Raw genomic sequence first — 10,128 nt, forward strand, 5'->3', positions numbered from 1 at the left:
CTTTCCTGGGCACACCCAGTTTAGCTAACCATTTACAGCCAGACAGCTGCTGTAGTCCTAGTGCAGCAGAGCCGGCTGCCTTCTCACCACTGGGAACCTGTCTGAGAAATGTGTGAACATATGTGACTGACCCTCAGACAACATGCAAGGGGACACTAGGGTCTGTGACAGAGCTGGCCGACACCATTTCTCTCAGGAGGCACAGAAGAAGGGCAAATGCTTGGGAGGGGGTGTTAGGGTAATGGAAATTGCAATGGATGCAGGGTTTTTATTCTTTGGGTCATCATCATGATGCTAGGGAGAAGATGGCTTGGAGCTGAAGAACTAGCTCTTCTGTTACTACCATAGCATAGTTTTCAATCACTGCACATCCATTTTATGGTGCTATGGCTACAATAAGTTCTAAACTTTTTTTAAAAGTCACTAAACATGAAAAAACATCATCATGCCATTAGCATGTCCAAACACTGTTTGGAGGATAAACACATGGGATCAATCTGTCGTCTTTGTACACTTTTCACAGATGGCTGTACCTTTGGTGGGATTCTCTCTGACAGAGAGAACTCCACATATAAAGCTTATTTTTATTCCAAATTATTTCAGAGATCACCACTTTGCTTAGGGGGATGTTGGTCATAGATCATAAGGAGTGCAAAAGAGAAGGCAGTCTAACAGAGTCACAATTCTACTTTTCAGTGAGCTTTTCAACTCAGCATTGCCCAACAAACTTGGCCAAAGTCTACTCACTTTGACCTCAGTCAGTCCCACTGACTTTACAGTGACAATTTTTCCAAGAGATACTTCAAGATAACCATTCTTCCCACTGACTTCAGCACTTCTGTCTTAACTTTGCCTAAACTCTTTTCACTAAAATACTATACACCTGAGGCAGAACCTGGAAATAAAGTTCAGGAGCCCTCTTAGCTACTTAATAATTATTATATTCATAGAATCATAGAATATCCCAAATTGGAAGGGACCCACAAGGATCATCAAGTCCAACTCCTAGGTCCCCAAAGTACAACCCAAAAAATCAGACCATGTGTCTGAAAGCATTGTCCAAATGCTTCTTGAACTCTGGCAGGCTCGGTGCTGTGACCACTGCCCTGAGGATCCTGTTCCAGTGCCCGACCACCCTCTTGGTGAAGAACCTTTCCTGATGTGTCCTGAAATATCTGTATTGGCTGCAGACATTTTGCACAGCTGTGGCTGGAAGATTTACTTTAATATCCACTTTAATAACAGGATAAAAAGGTTTATCTGTAACACAACAGACTTCCAAAGTTACTTTTTCTGCTCTGCGGACATTAAAATGAGCTACAACAATATTACTATGCTTTTTTTTTCAGAGATCCATGAAATTTGGAATATTTTTGCGTCTCTCAAAAAGAAGGCCCTTACACAATCAAGCTTATTTATGCATCTTAACTTAATTGTCCTGAGAAATTTTCTTGAAGTCAGGATTATTCTGTCTGAGGATGCATAGCATATATTTTAAACTGTTTTTACATTTATCATTTAAAATATATTTCAATCTGACAACGGCTGTAACTCAGAGAGGAAAAATATATACATCTGAAAAACATACACCTTTTCTGAGCCACTGTTGTGCCCATCTTCATGTTAATTTAACAGAGAAACAGAAAGAAGCATCTTCTTTAACTGTGAGGGTAAAGTCTTTGGTTGTATCAGGTATGAACGTTTTCCATGTAGAAAGAGAATCCATTCTGAAAGAATGTATTTTATTTTATTTTATTTTATTTTATTTTATTTTATTTTAATGAAGAAAATGATATATGATTATAAAGGAGACTTGGAGACTTGTAGCATAACTAGAATTTGCTTTAAAATAAGTGTAGATGTCTTCGTGGACTGCCATATGCATTATACATTTTTCTTCTAAGTAGCCACCACAACTATCAGAGCAGACAGTAGATGTCAAATCCTTTTTGCTGCTTTTCTTTCCATAATAATAATAGTGATGCGGAAACAGCACATGTTTTTTCCTGAAGTTATATTAGACATATCTGATCTTCATGCTTGCAGTAATCTGACTTTGGCAGGCTTTTTAAAGACGGGTTAGGGAGTATTACATTAGACAGTGGTGCTAGGCAGCCAAACTTATGATATTTTGCAGTTCCAGAAAAGAAAGTTCAACACAGCCAAGATTCGAACAAAACAGATATTGTATATTAAAACAGGCTGGAAAATCTAAGAGAGAAACATCCAAATGTTGCCCAACTGAGTGACTGCACTGGCAACTTGCATAAAGCTGAAGGTCTAAATCAGATATGCATAAAATAGGGAGATTGTAATCCCTTTAATATGGGAAGTATGCCCTGTGGGAGACTACTTCTCCCAGCATGCAACTGCAAAATATCACAGATCTCAGTCACCCTTAAGCAGAATGGCTGAAAAGCATGCAAAATTGCTTTGACACAAATAATGGTGTATAGAAAGTGGAGGACATTGCTTCAGATGCTGCTGGAAAATAAATCTCCTGTCTGTGCCCAGAAGAGATGACAAAGATGTGAAATTACCTTGATGAATATTTTTGTCTAGCTGTATACCGTTTATAAAGCTGTTTAATACTCTCCACAGTCATTTGAGTTATGATGCTCTGAAGAAGAAATTTATTGCAAAGGTACTGAAATCAGTCAGCTGAGAAAGGTCATTTTTATTTTTGGCAGGGGGATCATTGTAGAAAATGATATATTCTAAAAACAGAAACAAATAAAGGAAATGGGCAATGGCTACACTGTAAAATGGAAAATAGGCAATGTTTCTTAATAATAAATTAGAAATTAAAGAATGATGCAACAAGTAAAAAATGTTTAGGGATATGGCTTTACAAATTACTCTAAAATCAGTTTAAAATGCAAGAAAACTTTGAGCTGTTCTTCCTTCAGCTGAATTGTCCTGCTCTTTGTGCACGTCCTTCATCTTCCAAGATAATTGCAAGGGCAGATACTGACTTCATGTACAGATGTCTCATGCAGTAAGGGGTTCTTCAGATGCCTGTCTTCAAGTCCATCTTTTTAGGGGACAAGATCATAACTTCACTGTGATACTGAAATAAGTTCTCTGACTGCTGCTTAGCTGTTCTGCATAAAGTGACTAAACGCAGATGCGTATTTCCAGATAAAATCTACAATGAGGTTGAGAGTACATACAGAGTAGTGATTTGACATCAAATTCTTCTATGAGGCTGCTGTGATATTTCTAAAACAAATGTTGTAATACCAGAAAATATTATGAATATAAGACAAACAAACAAAAATCCATCAAACAAATAAACAAACAAAACCAAATATTGCAACATATATATTTTCACATGAAAAGCTACCAAACAACCTTACCTCTTCCCCAGTGTAACATGGTATATTCAGATAAGTATCTGGCATCTAATTAATTAAAATCCCATGTTAGATTAAAGCAACTTCACTAAGATTCTAATTCTCTCCTGCTGATATTTTTGGAGCATGGGATTTATATTTATTTCTAGATGTCCTGACATAAAATAGATCATGTAATGTTAATTTTGACCCATTTCTCCAAACTGCCTGAATTTATAATGATTTTTCTTAACTAATTCATATAGTAATCCTGAAGTACAGTACATGTATGTATTAGGGGAAAAAAAAAAAAAAAAAGTAAATGAAATTACAGCTTTAGCTGAACTCACTCCAGAGCTGCCTTTTTTTTTTTTTTTTTTTTTTTTTCCTGAAGGGCTTGCTTGCATATCACCATTTTGTACAAGAACACCAAGAAGGGAATTCTAGCAGAAGGTCACAATATCTTATTTCTCATTATTTAAGACAGCATTTCCCTTTTATCAGATATGCATTTGCTTTGAACAAGAAGGCAAACAGCAGGCTAGTCTTCTGGCTGGAGTGCTGCCACCATTTCTGTTGACCATTCCCTCCTGCTTGCATGGGTTCGACATTGCCTGCACCCCACACTGCCTCCACCATCACATTTTTCCCCATTTATACATTTAAACTTCTGTTTGCCCTTCTGGAGCCGAGCTGCTTTCTCATCACTCCATTAACACAGCTCAGACAAGAAACACTTACCGTATGAAATCTCCCTCAGAAGGTCACAGCCACCTTGCTCTCAACAGCAGTGCGTGTGGGAGGGCTTGTTCCAGTGCAGGGCTCCCTCAGCCTCATGGCAAGAGCTGCATGGGGCGCTATGGGAGTGCCTGCCCTCTAATTTCCCCTGGTTGTTGCTGAGGCTTCATATGGTGCCCAAGGATGGCAAGAGAAGGGCTCTTGAGGGGGGTTAGCAGGGCAGAGGCAAACTGGCTGCAAATGGAGAACTGGGAGGGAGGCCTGGAGGTGGTAGGAAGCTGCTGAAAGACCCTTGGAGCTAATTTCTGACAGGATATGAAAGCATCCCTCTGCTAAAATGGCTGCCAGCTGAGGAATCTCCCAAGGAGAGACAGCGACAGCAATGGTGGGAGTTCCTCAGGCATTGCCTCTCACAGCACTTTCCTTGTGTCTGAGGGAAATACGCAGAGGCTGCTCCATAGCTGATATCAGTCTGGGCACCAGTGCTATGCCATGATTATTTAAACAATTGTCTGCTTTGCCCTGTCAGTAAGTCACTCACATAATTCACTCTATGGACACATAATTTTATTGCTGTTAAAGGTCCCAGATGGAGCCTTTATTTGCGAAAATGATCATCTTTCCACTTGAGAAAATTGAACTCGCTCTAAGTTACTGGCCATTATACAGCTGGGCCTGGGCACTGAGAGCTCACAGCCCACCTTGGTTTCACTGATGTTCATGGGTGGTAAAAGCATTGCTCTCAAGAAGAAAGATTTTTTGAATTATTAAAAATGGAAAACTGATTTTCAAACTGGCATTTTAAGTTATATGATCAATAGTTGTGCCCTTCCTTTCATATCCATGAACTGCCCGGCCTTTTTCTATGTGGATATCAGGATGGATAATAATATGAGGGCAGCATCAGGGTAGGAAGCTTTCTCTTCACATCTTTAACCCAGGCCCCAGAGAGGCACCAGACTTCTCTATGAAGTAGGTTCAGTCTGCATCTTGGGCCTTCCCTTCCCTTCAGGAGGGAGTCTCCTATGACAATGACCCATCTTTTTTCCTTTGTGGAAGCAGTTTTGATGCAAGGCCTAAGCCCACTGAACCTCTGCAACACCTCCAGGCTAGATGAGCCATCATCCTCATTATCATTTGGTTCCACTTGCAGAGCCATACCTATTACATAAGGGCACCTGGGAAGGTGGGGTAGTCACTGTGGAGACGTGCCTACTGTGCTGGGCAGGAACTTGTTGCCATTGCCCCTTATCCTTTGAGTCACTGTGTTCAGCCAAATGGAGAGAGGATAGGGAATCCTCCATATTAATCAATTCTGTGATTCTGTGTGTGATTCTGTGATATCAAGTGTCCTGTCTGCCTGTTGTTCCTGTCTCAGGGAAGGTAGGGGGTAATTCCAGTAGTCTCGCACTCCCTGATACTCCTCAACCTGCTATTTGGGGAGGTCCTGGTTGACTGGCTGCTAGCAAATGTTCTTCCCATCTACAAGAAGGGCCTGAAGGAGGACCCAGGGAACTACAGGCCTGTCATTCTGACATTGGTGATAGGGAAGGTTATAGAGAAGATCATCTTGAGTGTCATCACACAGCACTTACAGAACAACCAGGTGATCAGGCCCAGTCAGCATGGGTTTATCAAAGGCAGGTCCTGCTTGATCAACCTGATCTCTTTCTGTGACAAGGTGACCCACTTAGTGGATGAGAGAAGAAAGGCTGTGGATATTGTCAAACTAGACTTCGGCAGACTTTTGACACTGTTTCCCACAGCATTGTCCTGGAGAAACTGGCTGCTCATGGCTTGGATGGGTATACACTTTGCTGGGTTGCTGGTCCCAAAGAGTTTTGGTGAATGGAATTAAATCCAGTTGGAGGCCAGTCACAAGTGATGTCCCCCAGGGCTCAGTATTGGGGCCAGTTCTCTTTAATATCTTTATCAATGATCTAGATGAGAGGATCAAGTGCACCCTCAGTAAGTTTACAGACAACACTAAATTAGATGGGACTGTGCATCTGCTTGAGGGTAGGAAGGCTTTGCAGAGGCATCTGGATAGGCTGGATTGATGGGTTGAGGCCTACTCCATGATGTTCAACAAGGCTAAGTGCGGGCCCTGCACATGGGTCACAACAACCCCATGCAACGCTACAGGCTGGGAGAAGGGTTGCTGGAAAGCTGCCCGGCAGAAAAGAACCTGGAGTTATTGGTCGATAGCTGGCTGAATATAAGCCAGCAGTGTACTCAGGTAGCCAAGAAAGCCAACAGCATCCTGGCTTGTATCAGAAACGTGGGCAGCAGGACTAAGGAAGTGATTGTGCCCCTGTATTGGGCTGTGGTGAGGCCGCATCTTGAATACTGTGTTTAGTTTTGGGTCCCTCACTGCAATAAAGACATAGAGATGCTAGAGCATGTCCAAAGAAGGGCAACAAAGCTGCTGAAGGGTCTGGATAACAAGTCTTATGAGGAGTGGTTGATGGAACCAGGATTATTAAGCCTAGACAAAAGGAGGCTCAGGGGAGAACTTATCACTCTCTACAACTACCTCAAAGGAGTTTGTAGCAAGGTGGGGGTTAGTCTCTCCTCCCAAGAAAGAAGTGATAGGACAAGAGGAAATGGCCTCAAGTTGTGTCAGAGGAAGTTTAGGTTGGATATTAGGAAAAAAATAACCAGGTGATGGTGGTAGTAGAATCTCAGTATGCTGTATCATTGTAACACCTAAATTGGAGACTGCATTTATGCCACTTAGGCATAGTTAACCCCCTTACCATAATCACTCACTTAATTTTGGTTTAATCTACCACAGTGTGGGTTCCCAGAGAAGGGCTGAATACCAGCCATTTGCTGAAGTATTCAGAAACAGTGGAGGATGCAGCACAAAGTAGGTGTATTTTGTGTATTGTTCCGAATAAGGGTGCTTTCTTGAACAGAAGCCATAATAAAATTACATGAAAGATAAGTAAGTAAGTAAGAAATATTTAGTCCATGAAAGAAAACATCAATGAAATATTTTACGATGGTTCACTGAAAGATTCATAATGTGGAAAGAAGCTGAGAGCATAGACAAACCTGTTCCTCCTTCAGGTGCAGAAATGACTGACTGAAACAGACCTTTTACACTGTCTTTCATGCTTCAAAAACTTAGGCGGAAATCACAACATGATCAAATGCAATGACTACATTTCCTTTAACTTTAGTGGATCAAATTTTACCTCAAGAAAATTTATCAGATTACCAACAACTTACCTGACTAAACTGCAAGGCAAAGAAAAAATGTTCCCCTGCATACTGCCGTTTCCTATCCAATAAAATGTGCCACATTTGCAAGAAAGGTGAAGTTCTGAAGTAGGTTATCCTCTTCATAGCAGAGAAGGCAAATTTCCCTTTCCATAGCAACCCAATAGAAATGTTGCCAATACAACCTTTCCTACTTATGGAGATAATAGTAATGAAAGAAAGGTCAGTCATGGCTATTTAATATTTTAAAATATAGCTTCAGCTCTCTTGACATCTGCATAGACTAAATGAGTTGTTGAAGGATTTGAACAGTTTTACAGAGTATATTAAGTTTCATGACTTGCACACAAAAAAAATATTCATTTGGTTACATGTTGGCAATTTAGAGCCAACAATAACTTTGGAATTTATTAAAAGCAGGCCACTGTTTTAATGGGAAAATATTTTTATGCTATGAGCAGTAATGACTTTTTTACAACTCTTGTAAAAACTCAAAAGAAGAGCAATGAAGATTCTTGGGATGGATGGATTTTGCTGCTCTTGAGTCAATTAGCAGAGTAAAATATTTGTTTTTAAATAGACAAAGCACCTGTTTCATTAGCTAGAAAGAAAACTAGAACCTTCAAAAATGGTGGAACTCATCCTATAAAAACTAAAGATGAGCAGGTGTTAACTGATGCTGTCTGACACACTGCTTAGGGTATCTTGAAATTGTACATTTCTAATAGAACCATCAGCTACCTGGCAAGATTTCTGTAATACAGAAAACTATTACTTGAACCAGTTGTAGATTATATTTCATTCTGTCTGTCACACTGCATTACGCTGCCATTGTAGTGTCTCTCTTGGAACTGCCCCTTTGTCTGGATTTCTCCTGATATACAACAAAGTTTCCAACCACACTGAGACAGGAGTTTAGTTATATGGTTTTGTTCAGACAAACTATTACACTCCCAGAGTGCCTGCGAACAGGTTCCCTCCCATCCTGTTCAGCTGAGCGAGGTAATGGAGACTTGTGCCCACTCCTGAACCACTTACTGAAAATACCCAGGCTGTCACAAACAGCTCTGCATAATGTAGCCCAGCCTTGTCTGCTCTCTGCTTTCAATTCCAAATCCATTTTTCAAAATTTCAGAAAAAGGAAAGGAAAGGAAAGGAAAGGAAAGGAAAGGAAAGGAAAGGAAAGGAAAGGAAAGGAAAGGAAAGGAAAGGAAAGGAAAGGAAAGGAAAGGAAAGGAAAGGAAAGGAAAGGAAAGGAAAGGAAAGGAAAGGAAAGGAAAGGAAAGGAAAGGAAAGGAAAGGGGGAAGGGGGAAAGGGGAAGGGGAAGGGGGAAGGGGGAAGGGCGGGAAGGGGAGGGAAGGGGAAGGGGGAAAGGGGAAGGGGAAGGGGGAAGGGGGAAGGGGGAAGGGGAGGGAAGGGGAGGGAAGGGGAAGGGAAGGGGAAGGGAAGGGGAAGGGGAAGGGGAAGGGGAAGGGAAGGGAAGGGAAGGGAAGGGAAGGGAAGGGAAGGGAAGGGAAGGGAAGGGAAGGGAAGGGAAGGGAAGGGAAGGGAAGGGAAGGGAAGGGAAGGGAAGGGAAGGGAAGGGAAGGGAAGGGAAGGGAAGGGAAGGGAAGGGAAGGGAAGGGAAGGGAAGGGAAGGGAAGGGAAGGGAAGGGAAGGGAAGGGAAGGGAAGGGAAGGGAAAGCTATATGTTGTCAGGGGATTTAGCTAGCTACTATCTTTAGTATCCCATACTTAAAGTGTGCTGTCTTCCTGTAACTGTCAGAACTTGACCATTCAGTACTGCAATAAACTCCAGTTAAGTGTTGTTTCATTACTTCACTTTCTACTATCTATGAAATTCACACTGTTATATGATAAATTTTTCTTTATCACTGGAACTGCTTTGTCCTCCATCTCTGCTTTACTAGGAATATGACTGGAGCATATTCTGAAATGAGATAAAGTAATGATGTAACTTTTTTTATATTTGTTGGTGGGAAAGATATTGAACTTCGTAGAATGCTGTAGTTGTGTTGAGGGCACTTGTAATACAGCAGTGTCTCCTACATCTCATTTATATGTGGGTGATGAGGATAGAAACCCTATGCAATTCCCCAGTTACTGATGCTATAAATATCCTTAAGGTGTTACCCCTACTCATCTGATGATTGCTGTGTGTACCCTATCTTGTATTGCAGCTTCCTCAGATAAGTCTCCTTTTGCCGAATATAATTCCACCTTCTTCTGTGTTGAAATAAACTAATTTCTGCCATCTTCTCCCCATGTGTAATTCTGTGTCTATGGCACCGTGCATTAAATGTCCTATATTTTTCTTTTTATGGGTATTTCTTATGGGCTATCATTTAAACTATTGCAGATGTTTAAATCACCTGAAGGTACCAATCTAGATCCATAGACAAAGGTTCAGAATGCTTAGTAGCAATACAAATCCACCTACCACTCATAGCAAGCTCTCCTCCTGGTTTCTACTTCCATATTCTTTGTGTCTCCATCGTCCTTTGACTTGATTTTTCCAACATTCATTTCATATTTCTGAACTTCTAATGAGAACTATTGCAATATGTCTCTGTAACCCCTTCTGTCTATCTTGGACTTACGGAGGTAAATCTTCTACCTCTCCATTAACCTTAATAATGATGCATCTCTACCATCTCTTATCTGAAGCAAATATGAAAAATTACCTTTTCTAGGGAAGGGTCACTGGGAAACTTAATATGATGCATGTGTCTCCTAAAATGCCCAGGTGGGCTATGCCGGGTAAATTTAAATAATCACTTTCTGGGGAAGAAAAAATGTGTTATAGGCTTACTTAACAGATTCAGA

The sequence above is a fragment of the Cygnus atratus genome, chromosome 3, assembly GCF_013377495.2.
Source record: "Cygnus atratus isolate AKBS03 ecotype Queensland, Australia chromosome 3, CAtr_DNAZoo_HiC_assembly, whole genome shotgun sequence".
NCBI lineage: Eukaryota > Metazoa > Chordata > Aves > Anseriformes > Anatidae > Cygnus > Cygnus atratus.